We start from the raw sequence: 21,877 nt of genomic DNA, 5'->3' as shown, positions 1-21,877 counted from the left end.
TATCTTCCTGAATATCACTTCAGATTCACTTCTCCGCACATCCTACCTTCCAGAAAGTGGTCACTTTTCTCTTTAGAGAGTTTTTGCTATTCTTTTCTTCGATCTCCTGTTGAGTTCGTAGGTGTTCAGAATGTTTTGATCCCTATCTAGCTGAATTCCTGGAACCAGACGAAATCCAGTTCTCCTACTCATCTGCCATCTTACTCCTCCTCCGGTATTTTTTCTTTTTCAGCCTGTGGTTATGAGCAGAGACTCGCAGTGTGAGATCCCAGCAATGGCAGGGTTTTCCTGCAAGTCCTGAAAATCACATGGTGAATCTGGGACCACACAGAGAAGTGAAGGCAGGGGAGGATTTTATTTTTTTTACAGATTAAATAGGACGTTCTCTCAGAGCAGTTCTTAGAAATGGCTCAAAAATCAAAAGGCAAAAAAGAAATCAAAAAGGTAATAATAGAAGGTGTAAAACTGCAGTCTTCTATCCATTCCTCCATCCAGCAGTTCTCCACTCCCTTAGTGATGCCACCAGAAAATGTTTTAGCTACTTTCCCTGGTGTTTAGGTTCCAAATAACTTATTTTTAATATCTTTCTAAATTTCGGATATTGTGTATTGACTTCCGCCTATAGAAACTGAAGTTGGCCCTTTTAAATCCCTCTCATAATCTGAAGTCCCTATCACGAATACATGTGTACTCTTCCCATCAAACCCAGTTTTTAACATTTAAGTTGAAAGCTGTATTCAGTTTTAAATTACTGTGGTTATGCATACACTGTTTAATTCAGAACCAAGTTGAGCACTACTGTTAAAATTCCTTTCTTGTACAACTTTTTTGTTGGTATTTTGTGGAGTTACTTGCCCTTTATTTTTGTTGTTATTTAGTTTTCTTACAATCTCTGCCTAAATATTCCCACAATCTTCACTTCTCAGTCCTGTTTTCCACTCAGTCCTATTTCTGCAAATCTATTTATTGTAATAGGAATTTTGTGAAATTCCTCCCAGAACTTTAATTCCTACCTCTTCTGCTTCAGTCTGCCTGGTTTTTCTCTAAGGCTCAATATGTATCTTCACACTTCTTGTTCTTTTCCAGCAAATTCTCTTCACCTCTGTCCTGTGCTGGATCCACTATTTCATGGATATCACATATAGAGGATATTTGTTGTTAGTTTTGCATGCCTAGCATCTGAAGCATTTTCTGTGTTAGGGGAAAGCCTCACTCTTATGGACAATGCAGGAAAGTAAAGACTGACTTGCTGTAGAATAGCTGAAAATACTAGATTCTCATTTTCACTCACATTTTTGTATCCAGCAGACAAATGTGTAAGCTAGGATGGCTCAGTCAAATGTGTTCATGGCAGATTTTATGCTTTTTGCTCATGATGCATAAAAAAAAGGAGCAGGGGATGCTTTCTCTTATGGTAGCAGAGATAACACTGTAAGGTGGGACTCTTGGTGTGGGTAGGGACAGCTCACCACCCCCAGCCAATACCTGCAAGGGCCTCTGGTACTAACTGCCCTTTCCCACCCTTGTGATATTCTTGCTGTTTTCTTAGTACTGCTACAGAAGTCAAGCTTGACCATGTGAAACCCTGCTGGAACCCCCAGTCTGTAATCATAAGATTCTCCCAAATCACTGTTTTTCTCCTTGTTTCCCACCAAGTTTCTAGAGCCATGTGTATCTACCTTGCAATTGTGGAGGTGTCCACAAGCAAGATCGCTGGTGGTTTTGTGTGAAAGATAAAAAGGCCTCATGAATCCATTTTAAAATTTGTAATTAATTTATTTTCTTGCATCCAAAATCTTTTTGATAACAAAGGAGGATCTGGGGGCAGTTTTTGTAACCACGGTGTGTCCATTGGACTCTGGTGAGCTCAAACTTCTGGCCCTGGAGTGCATATAGGGTGTAGTGTGGCTGCACAGGGTCTCCCGGCCTTGTTAAAATGCCTGCACACTTCTGGACCCTTCAGAGGAGCAGAGAGCAGGACAGCCCCGCCACGCTTGGGGGAGTACAGGGCCAGCTGGATGAAGGTGAGGACCTAGCTCCAGCCTTGAGGATGAAGGTTCTGCGCGAGGCTGTTTTCAGTATAGTGCGCACACTTTCAGTTTGGGTACTTCCTGGATGGATGCTCAGGTCACCCGTTATAGTCTTTGCAACAATAGCTCTTTTGTCTTCCTGGCCAGAAAGTTTCATCTTCCAGATCATCCGGGAAAGGTCGAAGGCGGCAGGTTGGTGCGACTCATGAACCACCTCTTCAGCACAACTTGGTTGAAAGTACAGTTGGTTTGTTTGGCCAGAAAATTGTACAGCTTGACCAACCGCCTTTTATAGATGTTCTGGCTTTTGGGCTCTTCACAGTTAACTTTTTGGTCCTTGTTGTGGAGGATGCCAAGTCCAATTATGGCACTTCTCCCACCTCCAAACTCAGCACAGCTCAAGAGGTGTAAAACGTTTCATTTCTCTGGTGACAGCGCATGGCATGTTTTGTAGCCCTTCCAATGATTCTATAAATTATCCATATCTTCCAGACAAATTCTTCATCTAGATAATCATCCTGGGTCCTCTTCTTTGGAACTATGAAATCTGTTTGATACAAAGCTTGAAGATAGATTACACCTTCATTTCTTCTTTACTATCTTGTTTTGCTGGAGACCACTCTGTAGCAACTTTCAGTAATTATATGGAGGGAGAACATTTTTTGAGAGCACTTGTATTGGGAATTTTTTTCCTATTCTCATGGTTGACAGTTTGGACTTAAATCTTTAGGTAGCAACTCATGCACCAGAATTTTATTTTTAAATTTGTTTCCCTTTAAATTTTTTTATTGTTATGTTAATCACCATACATTACATCATCAGTTTTTGATGTAGTGTTCCATTATTCATGGCCTGTGCACAACACCCAGTGCTCCACGCAGAACGCGCCCTCTTCAATACCCATTACCAGGCTAACCCATCCCCCCACCCCCCCTCCAGAACCCTCAGTCTGCCCTTCAGAGTCCCATTGTCTCTCATGGTTCATCTCCCACTCCGATTTGCCCCCCTTCATTCTTCCCGTCCTGCTATCTTCTTTTTTTTTTCCTTAAGATATATTTCATTATTTGTTTCAGAGGTACAGATCTGTGATTCAACAGTCTTGCACAATTCACAGCGCTCACCATAGCACATACCCTCCCCAATGTCTATCACCCAGCCACCCCATCCCTCCCACCCCACGTCCACTCCAGCAACCCTCAGTTTGTTTCCTGAGATTAAGAATTCCTCATATCAGTGAGGTCATATAATACATGTCTTTCTCTGATTAACTTATTTCACTCAGCATAACACCCTCCAGTTCCATCCACGTCGTTGCAAATGGCAAGATCTCATTCCTTTTGATGGCTGCATAATATTCCATCGTGTATATATACCACTTTTTTATCCATTCATCTGTCGATGGACATCTTGGAAAGAGCCAAGAAAAGGCTTTTCCACAGTTTGGAGACTTGGAAAGGCTCTTTCCACAGTTTGGCTGTTGTGGACATTGCTGCTATAAACATCAGGGTGCACGTACCCCTTCAGATCCCTCCATTTGTATCTTTGGGGTAAATACCCAGTAGTGCAATTGCTGGATCATATGGTAGCTCTATTTTCAACTGTTTGAGGAACCTCCACACTGTTTTCCAGAGTGGCTGCACCAGCGGCGTGCATTCCCACCAACAGTGTAGGAGGGTTTCCCTTTCTCCACATCCCCGCCAACATCTGTCGTTTCCTGACTTGTTAATTTTAGCCATTCTGACTGGTGTGAAGTGGTATCTCATTGAGTTTTTGATTTGGATTTCCCTGATGCCGAGCGATGTTGAGCACTTTTTCATGTGTCTGTGGGCCATTTGGATGTCTTCTTTGGAAAGATGTCTGCTCATGTCTTCTGCCCATTTCTTGATTGGATTATTTGTTCTTTGGGTGTTGGGTTTGATAAGTTCTTTATAGATTTTGTATACTAGCCCTTTATCTGATATGTCATTTGCAAATATCTTCTCCCATTCTGTCAGTTGTCTTTTGGTTTTGTGGATTGTTTTCTTTGCTGTACAAAAGTTTTTGTCTTGATGAAATCCCAATAGTTCATTTTTGCCCTTGCTTCCCTTGCCTTTGGCGATGTTTCTAGGAAGAAGTTGCTGCGGCTGAGGTCGAAGAGGCTGCTACCTGTGTTCTCCTTTAGGATTTTGATGGACAACTGTCTCACGTTTAGGTCTTTCAACCATTTGGAGTCTATTTTTGTGTGTGGTGTAAGGAAATGGTCCAGTTTCATTCTTCTGCATGTGGCTGTCCAATTTTCTCCACACCATTTATTGAAGAGACTGTCTTTTTTCCATTGGACATTCTTTCCTGCTTTGTTGAAGATTAGTTGTCCATAGAATTGAGGGTCCATTTCTGGGCTCTCTATTCTGTTCCATTGATCTATGTGTCTGTTTTTGTGCCAGTACCATACTGTCTTGATGATGACAGCTTTGTAATAGAGCTGGAAGTCCGGAATTGTGACGCCACCAGCTTTGCTTTTCTTTATTCAATATTCCTCTGGCTATTCAGGGTCTCTTCTGGTTCCATACAAAATTTAGAATTATTTGTTCCATTTCTTTGAAAAAAGGTGTTGGTATTTTGATGGGGATTGCACTGAATGTGTAGATTGCTCTAGGTAGCATTGACATCTTCACAATATTTGTTCTTCCAATCCATGAGCATGGAACGTTTTTCCGTTCCTTTGTGTCTTCCTCAATTTCTTTCATGAGTATTTTATAGTTTTCTGAGTACAGATCCTTTGCCTCTTTGGTTAGATTTATTCCTAGGTATCTTATGGTTTTGGGTGCAGTTGTAAATGGGATCGACTCCTTAATTTCTCTCTCTTCTGTCTTGTTGTTGGTGTATAAGAATGCCACTGATTTCTGTGCATTGATTTTATGTCTGGCCACTTTACTGAATTCCTGTATGAGTTCTAGCAGTTTTGGGGTGAAGGCTTTTGGGTTTTCCACATAAATATCATATCATCTGCAAACAGTGAGAATTTGACTTCTTTGCCAAATGGATGCCTTTGATTTCTTTTTGTTGTCTGATTGCTGTGGCTAGGACTTCTAGTACTATGTTGAATAACAGTGGTGATAGTGGACATCCCTGCCGCGTTCCTGACCTCCAGGGGAAAGCTCTCAGTTTTTCCTCACTGAGAATGATATTTGCTGTAGGTTTTTCATAGATGGCTTTTATCATGCATCAGAATTTTAAAAGCATTTTTACATTTGTTTTATTGCTTTCAACATGCCTGCTCAGAAGGCAGATGGTACTTTTATGCACAGACCTATGCCTGTGAATCTTTTCTCTTTCCCCGGAAATTTTCAGGCTCCTCCTTCATCCCTTAGGTGGTGAAATTTTGCAGTGATGGACTTTGATGTGAGTTGTTTTTGCTTTGTTTCTCCATTTCCTTTCTGTTGGATCCTTTAAGCTCTTTTCAACGTGGAGATCCACGTCTAATTAGGGGAATTTTCCTTGTTTTATTTTATAATTTTTCCCTTCCATTTTCTCTGCTTTTTTATCTGGAACTCCCAGTATATAAATGTTGGACTTAGTGAGTCAATCTTTTTTTCTTATATTTTCTGTCCTATTTTTCTTCTATTTTTGTTTTATTTTCTGGGAGATACCACCAACTTTATTTTTCAATATTTCTTTCATTTTTAGTTTTGCTATTATATTTTAATTTTCTAAGACATTTCTTCTTGTTATCTGAAATAACCCCCTTTTTGTAGCATTTTGATTTGTGGCTATGCATAAGTATATTTATCTTATTTAAGGTCAATAAAATATATATTTTTTAATTTTTGCTCCTTAAATTCCTTTGTTTTTGCTGTTGCTGTTGTTTGTTTTTCTGTATGTTTTCATTTTCATGTTTTATATTAGAGATTTTTCACAACTGGTTGGTAGTCTTTGGCCTGTCATTTATATTAAGTGTGAGGCACTAAGAGTTTATTGGAGCCCTGTTTTCTCAGGCGGGGCTGGTTTACTGATGAGTTTTACCCAGGGAAGAACTCGGGCTTTTTGTTATGTTTGATGGAATCTCCCATTGTCGGTACGGGTAGGATTTTTTTTTTTCTTTTGATTTGATTTTTCCTTCTATTTCCTGCATGGGGATTTTGACTTGGATGCTAGTAGGCCAGGCACCAGGATGGGGAAGTGTCTGATGGACTCAAGTGTTTATTAAATGAATTATCATTCAAATTCTATTTTTAGTTCCTTACTTACCTCTTCCCCTTACTTATGCTTTATATCCTTAGATGAGATCCTCCATTGTTCAACTTTTCCAGAAACTAAACCCTTTAACTTTAGCAGGGGTAGGAGAGAGATAATTACTTTGCTGCTCGGGATAGAAGAAAATATAGCAGCTCTTTTTAAAGACTTAGCCACTTACCTTGCTTTCTGCCTTTCACCTTTACTGAACGATCTGATCCCTTTAATTCTTCAAGCTCCTTGGTATGAAACAGTGATTCTTGCTGTAATCCCCATTCTTCTCACACACACATACACATCTCCATTCAGGTCTCCTAAATTAGTAATAACTGTCTACCTGACTTCCAGTTTCCAAAATTATTAACATCTCTTTTCTACATTGCTCTGGTTTCTTTCTTTTCTTCTTTTTCTTTTTTCTTTTCTTTTTTCTTTTCTTCTTTTCTTTTCTTTTCTTTTCCTTTCTCTCTTTCTTTCTTTCTTTCTTTCTTTCTTTCTTTCTTTCTTTCTTTCTTTCTTTCTTTCTTTTTCTTTTTCTTTCTCTTTCCTTCCTTCCTTTTCACTTTGTAAGCCTATCCTTTTTTAATTGCTGTAATTTTTTGGTGTTTTTAGATGGATCAGAAATAAATGCATGTGTTAGATTCATAAGGTTTAACCAGAAAATTCTAAGTACATTTCTTTCATAAGAAAAAAGTCAAGGAACTGAAAAATCCTTCTGTGGGCAGATTGGATACCAAAGCCTATAGTGGGAATGGAAATTCTGAGTTCTATAAACTGTCCCTGGGCTTTTCCATATATCTACTCTTCCTGGATTGACATTTATTAGGATTGGTTTATTCCAGAATTGTATATCTTTCTGCTTTTGCTGTACTCAGAATTAGAAATGTGTCATTGTTATTTTGCCTTCTGTGCCTCACTTTTAACCCTCTTTCTAATGGATAAGATCATTATTAACAAAGGATTATAACTCTTGTCACTCACATTCAAATTCTAGTTCTGTTTTTTTTTTTTCTAACTGAGCTGAGTTCATTAGTTGAATCTGTGCTCTTCCACAATATCTATGTTCAGAATACCTCTTTTTCTTCACCCTCTGAGGTTTTATTTCCTTTCTGAGATGACTTTAAGATAAGCATACTCTAGGTAATATTTGTGTAACTGTTATGCACTATTAGTTATACAAATGAGGCATTCTATCACCCTATTCTAACCAATAACAGATTTTAAATGTTTAGCAGATATTAAGCATTGTATATAGAGGGAAAACAAGAGTATAGACAGATTGGGGATCGAAGATTTATCAGGAATAGAGATTCAAAGAAAGAAGAGCAGAAAAAAAAAATAACGGGGTAGTCATTATGGGTCATATCTTCTGAGGCAAAATAATTGGTTATGTATTTTCATTTAACTACATTATATAGCATATAAAATCTGACTCTTTTTTTTTTTGTCTTTCAAAATAAAATATTGGAAAATTCTTGTTAAATCATGTGTGTTGTTACAAGGTCATCAGTGAAACCAGAAACTTCATACCTAACTTCACACTTTAAGAAGTTGATCTACATGGGGTGGTGCCTGGCTGGCTGAGGGGAACATGTGACTCTTGATCTCAAGGTTGTGAGTTCAAGCCCCACTTTGGGGGTAGAGATTAATTAAATAAATAAATATGAAGAAAAGAGAGAAGTTAATTTACATGAGACCAGAAGCCAAAGGATATTGCATATTTCGTTTCTAATTTTTATGGAAAAGAAGTAAAGCATTTGCCTTCATGTATAAATAACAATGGACTATTTGAAATGGAGAATTCCTTTCTGCAGAAGTCTATACAATTTTATGCTAACATCCCTCTGCTGTGAAACTCTCTGTCGGGAGAAGAGTTAACAAAATTATCTTTAGAAGTCTCATTAATATATTTTTCACTTCCATTTTATCAGTGACTTGTTTTGTTGTGAAAAACACTAAGCAAAATGCCTATCTATTCTACAATAGCTTTAAACTAAAAACAAAACAAGTTATACAAGATAGAAGAAAAAATGAATATATTATGTTTTTTTCCCCCTCAGATGTACAAGGTATACTTTTAAGTAAATAAAAGATTATGAATTGCCTTCTGGCTCTGTTTCTGTCCAGTGTTACCATGCCCACTATTACCTGGTTAAAGAATGTTGGCTTGTTCTTGAGGGACATGACACTAAAACCTTAGAGCTTGTCATTTTGTTTCCACATTAGAAACTTTTTCTACAGAATCACCTTCCACCCCCCTTTTGTTTTGGGACTAGCAAATCTATTTTCCTTCATGCATTTTGTTTGTCTAATACAAGATTCTTGAAGACAGTAGATTCATAAACGAATGGATATTTTGGAAATGGATATTTTAACTTTCATTATGATGCTTCCTTCTTTGGGGAGAGATCGATGTTTTAACTTCCATTATAAATGTTTTTTTTTTGTTTTTTTTGTTTTTAGGAAGATGAATGTGATGTTTTATTGTTTCCACATGCCTGGGAAAAGGGGTGCAGAAATCATGTTCTCACTGGGCCCCAAAACCAAATTGGCTATATGTGCAAATAGTCACGAAATCTCTAGACTCACAGGGACCTTAAGTAAAAGGTCTATGACAATGATCACCCACTTCCCTCAGAAACCCTCTCCTCAAGGCACTCAGAGAGGTCCTTCTCCTTTAGTTCAGGGAGGTCACCCCATGGTTTCAACTCCTTCAGTAACTCCTCACTAATGTTTGCTAAACAACCATGCCCCTCCACAACTAAGGATCTTCCCTGCCCTGGCCTGCACACTCCCCCCACTCCCCGCATCCACCTCGCAGCTCCGCCCCTTGTCCCCTGCTCCAGCCTCAGACATCCCCTGGCCTTGGACTCCCTGAACTCAGTCCTTCCCATGTTCTCCACACCAGGTTCTCTCGGAAGGAGATGGGTTTCACCTGGAGATCATGGTAGACACACATATTCTGGCAACATTGAGCATCTGTTGAAAGCAGGGCAGACACAAAGTATAACACATTGTGATCTATAGTTCTCTATTTGTCTTCTATTGATCTTGAATCCTGTAGCTTTATAATAGGTCTTCAAGTTCAAGTGTCAGTCTTTTAACTTTGTTCTTCCCCTGTAATATTATGTTGCTAATTTGGATCTTTTCCCTCTCTGCATAAACTTTAGAATCAGTTCTTCAGGATTTACAAAATAACTTGCTGGGATTTTAAGGATTGCATTGAATCTATACATCCATCCAATTGGGAAGAACTGACATCTTGAAAGTAATGAGCTTTCTCATCAATGAACACAGATCTCTCAATTTATTTAGTTTTTCTTTGATTCCATCCATCAGAATTGTGTTATTTTCCTTATATAGATCTTGCACGTATTATTTTTGATTGATACCCAAGAATTTCCCTTTTTAAAAATTTTTTAATTGTTATGTTAATCACCATACATTACATCATTAGCTTTTGATGTAGTATTCCATGATTCATTGTTTGTGCATAACACCCAGTGCTCCACGCAAAATGTGCCCTCTTTAATACCCATCACCAGGCTAACCCATCCTCCACCCCCCTCCCCTCTAGAACCCTCAGTTTGTTTTTCAGAGTCCATCGTCTCTCATGGTTCGTCTCCCCCTCCAACTTACTCCCCTTCATTCTTCCCCTCCTGTACTCTTCTTCTTCTTTTTTTTTTTCTTAACATATATTGCATTATTTGTTTCAGAGGTACAGATCTGTGATTCAACAGTCTTGCACAATTCACAGCGCTCAACATAGCACATACCCCCCCAATGTCTATCACCCAGCCACCCCTCCCTCCCACCCTCCACCACTCCAGCAACCCTCAGTTTCTTTCCTGAGATTAAGAATTCCTCATATCAGTGAGGTCATATGATACATGTCTTTCTCTGATTGACTTATTTCACTAAGCATAACACCCTCCAGTTCCAACCACGTCGTTGCAAATGGCAAGATCTCATTCCTTTTCATGGCTGCATAATATTCCATTGTGTATATATACTACATCTTCTTTATCCACTCATCTGTCGAAGGACATCTTCGCTCTTTCCACAGTTTGGCTATTGTGGACATTGCTGCTATAAACATTGGGGTGCATGTACCCCTTCGGATCCCTACATTTGTATCTTTGGGGTAAATACCCAGTAGTGCAATTGCTGGATCATATGGTAGCTCTATTTTCAACTGTTTGAGGAACCTCCACACTGTTTTCCAGAGTGGCTGCACCAGCTTGCATTCCCACCAACAGTGTAGGAGGGTTCCCCTTTCTCCGCATCCCCACCAACATCTGTCGTTTCCTGACTTGTTAATTTTAGCCATTCTGACTGGTGTGAGGTGGTATCTCATTGAGGTTTTGATTTGGATTTCCCTGATGCCGAGCGATGTTGAGCACTTTTTCATGTGTCTGTGGGCCATTTGGATGTCTTCTTTGGAAAGATGTCTGCTCATGTCTTCTGCCCATTTCTTGATTGGATTATTTGTTCTTTGGGTGTTGAGTTTGATAAGTTCTTTATAGATTTTGGATACTAGCCCTTTATCTGATATGTCATTTACAATATTTTCTCCCATTCTGTCGGTTGTCTTTTGGTTTTGTGGACTGTTTCTCTTGCTGTGCAAAAGCTTTTTATCTTGATGAAATCCCAATAGTTCATTTTTGCCCTTGCTTCCCTTGCCTTTGGCAATGTTTCTAGGAAGAAGTTGCTACGGCTGAGGTCGAAGAGGCTGCTGCCTGTGTTCTCCTTTAGGATTTTGATGGACAACTGTCTCACGTTTAGGTCTTTCAACCATTTGGAGTCTATTTTTGTGTGTGGTGTAAGGAAATAGTGCAGTTTCATTCTTCTGCATGTGGCTATCCAATTTTCCCAACACCATTTGTTGAAGAGGCTGTCTTTTTTCCATTGGACATTCTTTCCTGCTTTGTTGAAGATTAGTTGTCCATAGAGTTGAGGGTCCATTTGTGGGCTCTCTATTCTGTTCCATTGATCTATGTGTCTGTTTTTGTGCCAGTACCATACTGTCTTGATGATGACATCTTTGTAATAGAGGTGGAAGTCCGGAATTGGGATGCCACCAGCTTTGCTTTTCTTTTTCAACATTCCTCTGGCTATTCAGGGTCTCTTCTGGTTCCATACAAATTTTAGGATTATTTGTTCCATTTCTTTGAAAAAAGTGAATGGTATTTTGATGGGGATTGCACTGAACGTGTAGATTGCTCTAGGTAGCATTGACATCTTCACAATGTTTGTTCTTCCAATCCATAAGCATGGAATGTTTTTCCATTTCTTTGTGTCTTCTTCAATTTCTTTCCTGAGTATTTTATAGTTTGATGAGTACAAATCCTTTGACTCTTTGGTTAAATTTATTCCTAGGTATCTTATGGTTTTGGGTGGAATTGTAAATGGGATCAATTCCTTGATTTGTCTCTCTTCTTTCTTGTTGTTGGTGTATAGGAATGCCACTGATTTCTGTGCATTGATTTTATATCCTGCTACTTTACTGAATTCCTGTATGAGTTCTAGCGGTTTTGGGGTGGAGTCTTTTGGGTTTTCCACATACAGTATCATATCATCTGCAAAGAGTGAGAGTTTGACTTCCTCTTTGATGATTTGGATGCATTTGATTTCTTTTTGTTGTCTGATTGCTGTGCTTAGGACTACTAATACTATGTTGAAGAGCAGTGGTTATAGTGGACATCCCTGCCACGTTCCTGATCTTAGGGAAAAGCTCTCAGCTTTTCCCTATTGAGAATGATATTCGCTGTAGGTTTTTCATAGATGGCTTTTATGATATTGATGTATGTACCCTCTATCCCTATACTCTGAAGAGTTTTGATCAAGAAAGGATGCTATACTTTGTCAAATGCTTTTTCTGCATCTATTGAGAAGATCATATGATTCTTGTTCTTTCTCTTGTTAATGTATTGTATCACATTGATTGATTTGCGGATGTTGAACCAATCTTGCAGCCCAGGGATAAATCCCACTTGGTCATGGTGAATAATCCTTTTAATGTACTGTTGGATCCTATTGGCTAGTATTTTGGTGAGAATTTTTGCATTCATGTTCATCAAGGATATTGGTCTGTAATTCTCCTTTTTGATGGGGTCTTTGTCTGGTTTTGGGATCAAGGTAATGGTGGCCTCATAAAATGAGTTTGGAAGTTTTCCTTCCATTTCTATTTTTTGGAACAGTTTCAGGAGAATAGGTATTAATTGTTCCTTAAATGTTTGGTAGAATGCCCCTGGGAAGGCATCTGGCCCTGCGCTTTTGTTTCTTGGGAGATTTCGGATGACTGCTTCAATTTCCTTTGTGGTTCTAGGTCTGTTCAGGTTTTCTATTTCTTCCTGGTTCAATTTTGGTAGTTGATACATTTCGAGGAATGCATCCATTTCTTCCAGGTTATCTAATTTGCTGGCATAGAGTAGCTCATAATATGTTCTTATAATTGTTTCTATTTCTTTGGTGTTGGTTGTGATCTCTCCTCTTTCATTCATAATTTTGTTGATTTGGGTCATTTCTCTTTTCTTTTTGATAAGTCTGGCCAGGGGTTTATCAATCTTGTTAATTCTTTCGGAGAACCAGCTCCTAGTTTCGTTGATCTGTTCTACTGTTCTTTTGCTTTCTATTTCATGGATTTCTGCAATGATCTTTATTATTTCTCTCCTCCTGCTGGGTTTAGGCTTTATTTGCTGTTTTTTTCTCTAGCTCCTTTCAGTGTAGGGTTAGGTTGTGTATTTGAGACCTTTCTTGTTTCTTGAGAAAGGCTTGTATTGCTATATACTTTCCTCTTAGGACTGCCTTTGCTGTATCCCAAAGATTTTGAACAGTTGTGTTTTCATTTTCATTGGTTTCCATGAATTTTTTTAATTCTTCTTTAATTTCCTGGTTGATCCATTCATTCTTTAGTAGGATGCTCTTTAGCCTCCATGTATTTGAGTTCTTTCCGACTTTCCTCTTGTGATTGAGTTCTAGTTTCAAAGCATTGTGGTCTGAAAATATGCAGGGAATAATCCCAATCTTTTGGTACCGGTTGAGACCTGATTTGTGACCTAGGATGTGATCATTTCTGGAGAATGTTCCATGGGCACTAGAGAAGAATGTGTATTCCGTTGCTTTGGGATGGAATGTTCTGAATATATCTGTGAAGTCCATTCGGTCCAGTGGGTCATTTAAAGTCTTTATTTCCTTGTTGATCTTTTGCTTTGATGATCTGTCCTTTTCAGTCAGGGGGTTGTTAAAGTCCCCCACTATTATTGTATTGCTGTTAATGTGTTTCTTTGCTTTTGTTATTAATTTCCTTATAAAATTGGCTGCTCCAATGTTAGGGGCATAGATATTTACAATTGTTAGATCTTCTTGTTGGATAGACGCTTTAAGTAGGATATAGTGTCCTCCTTCATCTCTTATTACAGTCTTTGTTTTAAAATTTAATTTGTCTAATATAAGGATTGCCACGCCAGCTTTCTTTTGGTGTCCATTAGCATGGTAAATCGTTTTCCACCCCATCACTTTCAATCTGGGGGTGCCTTTGGGTCTAAAATGAGTCTCTTGCATACAGCATAATGATGGGTCTTGTTTTTTAATCCAATCTGATAGCCTGTGTCTTTTGATTGGGGCATTTTGCCCATTTACATTCAAAGTAACTATTGAAAGATATGAATTTAGTCCATTGTATTGCCTGTAAGGTGACTGTTATTGTATATTGTCTGTGTTCCTTTCTGATCTATGCTGCTTTTAGGGTCTCTCTTTGCTTAGAGGACCCTTTTCAATATTTCTTGTAGGGCTGGTTTTGTGTTTGCAAATTCATTTAGTTTTTGTTTGTCCTGGAAGCTTTTTACCTCTCCTTCTATTTTCAATGACAGCCTAGCTGGATATAGTATTCTTGGCTGCATATTTTTCTCGTTTAGTGCTCTGAAGATATCATGCCAGTCCTTTCTGGCCTGCCAGGTCTCTGTGGATAGGTCTGTTGCCAATCTAATGTTTCTACCACTGTAGGTTACAGATCTCTTCTCCTGAGCTGCTTTCAGAATTTTCTCTTTGTCTCTGAGATTCGTAAGTTTTACTATTAGATGTCGGGGTGTTGACCTATTTTATTGATTTTAGAGAGGGGTTCTCTGTGCCTCCTGGATTTTGATGTCTGTTTCCTTCCCCACATTAAGGAAGTTCTCTGCTATACTTCGCTCCAATATACCTTCTGCCCCTCTCTCTCTTTTTTCTTCTTCTGGGATCCCAATTATTCTAATATTCTTTTGTCTTATCATATCGCTTCTCTCTCGAATTCTGCCCTCGTGATCCTGTAGTTGTTCCTCTCTCTTTTTCTCACCCTCTTTATTTTCCATCATTTGGTCTTCTATATCGCTGATTCTCTCTTCTGCCTCGTTTATCCTTGCAGTTAGTGCCCCCATTTTTGTTTGTACCTCATTTATAGCCTTTTTGATTTCGACTTGGTTAGATTTTAGTTCTTTTATTTCTCCAGAAAGGGTTTCTCTAATAACTTCCACACTTTTTTCAAGCCCAGCTAGTATCTTTAAAGTCATGATTCTGAACTCTAGGTCTGACATTGTACTAATATCCGTATTTGAGTAGGTCCCTGGCAGACGATACTACCTCTTCTTCTTTTTGCTGAGGTGTTTTTTTTTCATCTCATCATTTTGTCCAGAGGAGAATAGATGAATGGGAGAACAAAATGCTAACCAGTTAACAACGTGCCCAGCAAATATACTCTATACAAATCAGAAAAGACTTGAAACCAGGTGAAAAGAAAGGGAAAGAAAGAAAAAAGAAAGAGGAAAAAAGATAAAAAGAAACAAAAACAGAGCAAAACAAAAAAAGCAGAATATGATCAAATATGATCAGGCTAGTGCATAGATCAGTGCCACACACTGGATTTTGGGCATATTTTGGTCTAAGAACGTGCCTCCTAAAATTTTAAAGGAAGAAAGACTTATATATGTACAAAATAAGGGTTGATACAATGAAGGGATGAAAGATGACTGTAAAGATGAAAATTATAAAAGATTTTATAAAAGGAATTGATAAGATAAGAAGTTGTTTGGATAAAGAAAGAAGATTAAAAAAAAAAAAGGAGAGAATATGATCAGGCAGGAGACCAAAACAAAGCCATACACTAGTGATTTAGGGTATATTTTGATCTGTTAGAAGAAATTGTATCTCAAAATTTTAAATAGAGAACAACTTATATATATATATATATATATATATATATATATATATATATATATATGCCAAAAATAAGGGTAACTACTATGAAGGGATAAAATATGACTCTAAAAAAGAAAAATAAAAAATGTTTTTTTTTAAAAAGAGATTGATAACATGTTGGTTGAAGAAGGGAAAAAGAAAAATTAAAAAAAAATAGTTAAAAAAATTAACTTTGAAAAACTAATGAATCATGGTAAAAAAGCCATAGGAATTCTATGTGCAGTATTCCCCTAGCACTGGAGTTCTCCCGTTCTCCTTTATCGGTAAACTTGGTCTTGGCTTGCTGGCTGTTCGTGCTGATCTTCTGGGGGAGGGGCCTGTTGCCGTGGTTCCTAAATGTCTTTGCCAGAGGCAGAACTGCCCTGCCCTTTCAGTCCAGGCTAAGCAATTTGCTTGGGTTTGCTCTCGGGAGCTTTTGTTCCCTGGAAGCTCTCGGTACAGCTTTGGAGGACCAGGGTGAAAATGGTGGCCTCCCAATCTCCGTCCGGAGGAGCCAAGAACTTGGGGCCCCACTCCTCAGTGCGCCCCCAGAGAAAAGCAGTCACTCCCATCTCCCCAGTCTCCGGCCGCACTCCATGCTCACCGGCCTGTGACTGAGTGTTTCTATCTCTGGCTCCCGACCCTGTGTGGAGTCTCCAAACCCACAGATCCCTGCGGTGTGCTCCCACGCCGCTCCTCCCAGGGGAGGAAGGGGAGTCTCCCCGGCTCTGCTGCTTGTTGGGTCCCTGCTGGAGGAGCAGTGGCCTGACTGGGCCGCGGATCACAGTTTATGGCAACCCCGAGCTGAGAGCCCACGCCTCGGCTCCATCTCTGCAGCTGGCTTTCCCACTCTGATACCTGGGAGCTCTGCTGCACTCAGGCACCCCCATCTTTCTGTGACCCCAAGGGTCCTGAGACCACACTGTACCACGAGGGTTCCACCCCCCGCTTAGCCACTGGAGCGACGTCCCTCAGCGGAGCCGGCTTCTAAAAGTTCCGATTTGTGCTCCGCGGCTCTAGCACTTGCCAGAAGCGGCCGGCGGAGGCCCCTCCCCCGCCGTCTATCCTCCCGAATATTGCCTCGGATTCACTTCTCCGCACGTCCTACCTTCCAGTAAGTGGTCGCTTCTCTGTTCAGAGAGTTGTTGCTACTCTCTTCTTCGGTCTCCTGTTGAGTTCGTAGGTGTTGAAAATGGTTTGATCCCTATTCAGCTGAATTCCTGAGACCAGACGAAATCCAGGTCTTCTACTCCTCCGCCATCTTGCTCCCCATTATAAATGTTTCTAATGCTCTAAGCTTCTTACTCTAATCCTAGAAACACCTTGCCCTAGTCACTGAATCATTTGCTTCAATTGATCCAACTTAAGAGACTATGTTTTCATTCTATACATGTAAAATTTTTGAAAATAGGTACTTAAAAATGTTTACATTTTTAAGATTTATTATCCTATTTTAAGAAAAAAAAGAGTGTAGTTTTGTTCTACAATTTTATTTTTCAAATACTTCCCATCTCTACTCGATCCTCGCCACAATTACATCAATACATTGTTTTTTCCTTTCCAGGCTGTGTGCTGCAATATTTATGGGGATTCTCTTTTAGCTCACTATTGTATCTCAGTCAACCAACATCCTATCTTTCACATAGTAGGCATTCAATAATTCATCATAAAACACACTGATCCTACCCTTCCATAAAGAACATGTAGTACTGGCTCGTTTCACATTTTATAGTATTGATTTAATGTTTTAAATGCTGGATTTGAAGCTTGAAAAATGACTGTTACTTTTTCAACCAGAATAGTCTATGTTCAGAAGATAATAATAACAGTACTGCCTTATTTTGCTGATTTTAAAATTATCCTCCCAGACACATACATTTTTTAACATCTCTCATATTGGAAAGCAACTACAATCTTGAATTAATTGGAAACTCTCCCTCTCTCTCTTCCTTTCTCCCTTCCTTCCTCTCTCCTTTCTCCCTAGCTCTCTTCTTCCCTTTCTTTCTCCTTCCCTCCCTCTTTCCCTTCCTTTATTTTTCTTTTCTTTCTTCATGGATGATAACATAGTGATACTATGTCTTAGAATCAATGCACTTTCATTTGAAGGGATAGCCTAGCTACAATTAGTTGAACTCCTATTGCATGCTAATGTGCGTGAGGTCTTTATTTTTCTCTCTTTTACAGATGAGGAAGCTTAGGCCCCAAAGATATGCAAATCACTCAAAGTTATATATCTAGTAAATGGTGTCACTTGAACTAATATTATTCTACTCCAGAGAGTGCTCTTTACACAAACTAAAGTTTCATTTGTTCATTTATATGTTCACTATATAAGTATACCTGGACAGAGCTCTGAAGTTGTAGAAATAGAATCATATATGCTAAAGTTGGAAGAAAATTCAGAGGACATAGTTTCTAATTCCCTTATTTTGTAGATTAGAAAAGAACTCCAGATAGGGTAAATGATTTCCTCCATGTAATAAGTTTAGAAATTTGCAGACACAGGGCAGGCACATGGTCTTAGGGACCATGATGCAAGTATCTGTAAATGTAGTCCTTAAAATTATTTTGGAAGTCAAAAGGAAAATATTGCTGCACATACAACTCTTCTAATATGTGCCCTGACACTTTTATTAAGAGAGGAAGAATTGATATATGTAACATATACAAAGACTTTCATAATAGTTCCTACTATGTAGTAAGAACTCCTTATATGTTAACTGATTTAATCCTTACCAGAAAGTTTGGAAATGAGAACTAGCTACCTTTGTTGCCATTTTATGAATGAAGTAATAAGAGATTAGAGAGGTCAAGTGACTTACTGAAAGTGTAAGAATGGGACAATTGATGATTGATGAATGAAGATTTGAGTCGCTCAAACCCTGGCTCATTGAGGTTCTGGCTCATGGTGGAGATAACATCCAATGGGTAATGGAGGAAGGAAGCCAAAGATATTAATTAAATATATTAATTAATTAAAATGAACAGTTACAGAAATGAGGACTGTAGAAGCTTTGCATGATTTTTTGGACTGGTGTGTGTGTGTGTGTGTGTGTGTGTGTGTGCGTGTGTATTTGTAGGCTAACCATTTTCTTCATCTCTTGTTTTCTTTTAATGATATTTATATACATGCTATTGGTAGTTTCATTTATAATTTTGACTTAAGGTAATGGTGGGACTGTTATTGAATTTGAGGAACAATTAATATAGCTAGTAATGGATACAATGACTTTTCAGACTATTTCTCATTTGGGGGAAAGAATAAAATCTCTTTTAAGAAGGGTAATGGTATATGATTACATAAAGTTGTTTTGTTGTTGTAGGAAAGCTAAAATGTGTGGAGCCATGAGCAGAGAAGTTAAGAGTCAAAGGAGTGGGCTGTGCTCCTTTATTTATTTATTGCCTATCAGCTCCAATTCACCTTTTTGCCTGCTCTGTGAAAATGGATCTGGGCCTTTTGCCAACTGACACAATGTTAGGTTTTGTCACTAAAGAGAGATGGAGAGATGATGCAGGTGGAAAGGGTTTTGTTTTCTGGTTTTGGAGCATTTGATTAGCAGATTCCCATAGCATGGATAACTTCTTTATTGCTGGGCTTCTGAAGCTCCTGCAGTGGGCATTTGTATCTCCAGAACCCAACTCCTGTGCGGTGGGTAGATTCTTTAGCGCCCAGCTCCTGCAGTGCATGGTAGCGGACAGCACGTCATAGCCAACAGCTTTCACTTGGCCAGTTTGGTAGTGAGAGGCACCTCCCTGTGAACAGCTTTCATAGTCACTTTAGAGCACGTTGCCAGCAATTTTGGCCAGCTAGCCACCACAGCAAATCCTCTGCCATTCAGTGGGTCACAGCTATGCCCTCTACTACGAGGTCGGTATCTCAGCCTCGGGGTACAGGGAAGGGTGTTTTCTCTTGGCACAGGGTGTAGTCACTGCTCCTCATACCTGTTATTCCTATATTTTTTAGAGTTTTCTTTACTTTTTTACTAGTCAGTATCTATCTCCTTATTTCAATCCCTCATTATAGTTGATAATTCATTATATTAAATTTTCCCTTTTTAAATTACTGTGTGATTACTCTGCCTTGATTATACTCAAGGCCGTTTGACCTCAATTTCCATGCTTTTAAACCACTACCCTGTACTACTTTTTACCACTAACAGAGATAATTTAAAGCTGATAATAATGTATCTTTGAATTTTCTTAAGATAAATAATTAATAATTAGGGTAGTAGAATCATAGTATTTTAGGCTAAGAAAGAACATTGAAAGTGATTCAGTCCAGTATCTTTTTTATTCAGATGTGGAAATTGAGGCCAAAATGACTTCAGTTATGCTGAGACCCATATTTTGTCCATGTTATTTTGTATCATTTTTGCCTATTATAGAGTCAATATTTATTAAATGTGAATTGAACTAAAATGAGTGAATTTACTAGATAATGTTTATTGAGTACCTTGCTTGTAGCTACAGATGAAGTGATGATTTAGATATAGCTCTTCACCTCAAGAGGTTTTTGGTCAAATAGCAAATTTGAGATAAGAATGATAACTTTGGTTAAACCTAATTCCTCTTTGTTTCGGATATTATTGCCAAGCTGATTGTGGGTTGAAAACAGAAGATAATTTTCTTTGTGCCATTTTTATACTTGTGTCTAAAGCTATATAGGAAAGAGGATCATGTGCACATGTTTAAACTTAACTCTGATATAGCTATTAGAACCTGCTATCTTCTGGAACAAGTTTTATTTAGTGACCTTTAAAAGCTCAATTTCCAAAGCACACATTTATAATTTTATTTTTGTACTTATGGGGATATCATCTTTACACAAAAATCCCCAAATCTTTTTGGATTGTAATTTAGCAGAAACCTTCTTACTTCACTTTCTAGAATGATGGGTGACAATAAATGAGGCCACAATCTAATAAGCCCTGATCGTGACATATCTTGAATATTTAGCTTATGGAATTTTAATAATTAGCCTTGGCTGAATTTGTTTATGAATTCTGATACTTTAAGAAATTGAATAAATACATGTCTATCTTTAGCACATCTTCAATCCTTAGGGGGCACTGTGTATCAGAGCATTTCACAAAAGTTAGAGTAAATCCTACCTTAAAAAAGAGAAATTCTCATAATATATTTTAGATAGATAAGAAATTTTTTGTCGGATAAAAAGTTTTTTCTTATGTAACATTCAATAGCACATAGGCAAACTGAAGGAGGTCAGTAATTAAGTGGCTCTTTTAATTCCCTTTCATAATTTTAAAGTAAATTGGGAAGCTAACAAAAGTGAAAGTTGCTGGACTCTGAGAATAAACAAACAAACAAATGCTTTTTATCAAGTAGTGGTTTTAATATTCTCTTGTGTCAAGTCATAGCTTATCATGAAATCATAATTTTAACCATTCACTTTGTGTCCAATATCATCACCTTTTAATTTGTGTTAATACTTACACGGGTGACATAAATTTAATATGTAGGACATCATGAATATTTTTGAAACTATCACCTCTTCTGCTTTCCTTTCCTTCTCTGCCTTATATTTCCGTGTCCATTTCTTGATGATTCTCAGTTCTTAAACTACTTCCCCTAACACACACTTACTCTTTATCTGTTCAGAGCTTCTGCTGACCTCTACAAGGCCATGCCAGACACAAATTCTACACGGGTACAAGAGAGTAAGGATGTGGTCCCCTGCTTCTACTGATCCTTCCAGAGGTCATTCCTCTTATGATGGTACTTTAAAATGTTTATTCTAAGAATAATAATGATAATAATTTAAAAAGTGCCATGACTAAAGTGTTAAAGGGAAGCCTGGATGGCTCAGTCAGTTGACTGTCTGCCTTCGGCTCAGGTCATGATCCCAAGGTCCTGGGACTGAGTCCAGCATCAGGCTCCTTGCTCAGTGGGGAGTCTGCTTCTCCCTCTGCCTGCCGCTCCCCCTGCTTGTGCTCTCTCTCCCTCTCTGACACATAAATAAACAAAATCCTAAAAAAATAAAGTGTTAAAAAAATAAAATCCATTGTAATCTATAAACAAGGGAAACCACACATACCATCTTCATGTATTTTCTTCTAATTTTTTAAAGCATTTTGGAGAAATGATTAGGGTTATACTTTATGAAAATATTAGCATGCAGTTTTTTATTTCATGTTATTTTTGTGAATTTTCCCATCAGTAAGTACTCTTCAAAAAACTGATTTTAATAACTTTATGATATTTCACCTTATAGAATAGCATCTTTTAGTTGTTAATGTAAATGGATTTCCAAATAATCACACAGTTTATGAAAAAGGTGGGCTGTCCCTAATGAACTGTGAGAACATTCGGGCATTTTGCACATACTCTGGGGAAGACAGCAGACGGAGCCCCTACCTATTACATTCTTTACCAGTGAGAACATGTGCCTCTCCTCTGATTGGCCTGGA

At 38.4% G+C, this 21,877-nt stretch overlaps 1 pseudogene; it reads right to left on the bottom strand.

Moving 5' to 3' along the window:
* Window positions 1-1,770: 1,770 nt before the first annotated feature.
* Window positions 1,771-19,136, bottom strand: LOC113915906 (annotated as a pseudogene).
* Between the last annotated feature and the right edge of the window lie 2,741 nt (window positions 19,137-21,877).

This window comes from Zalophus californianus, chromosome 1 (genome assembly GCF_009762305.2).
Source record: "Zalophus californianus isolate mZalCal1 chromosome 1, mZalCal1.pri.v2, whole genome shotgun sequence".
In the NCBI taxonomy this organism is placed as follows: Eukaryota; Metazoa; Chordata; class Mammalia; order Carnivora; family Otariidae; genus Zalophus; species Zalophus californianus.
The sequence above is the reverse complement of the archived record's forward strand: the minus strand, read 5'-3'. Positions and strand labels throughout refer to the sequence as shown.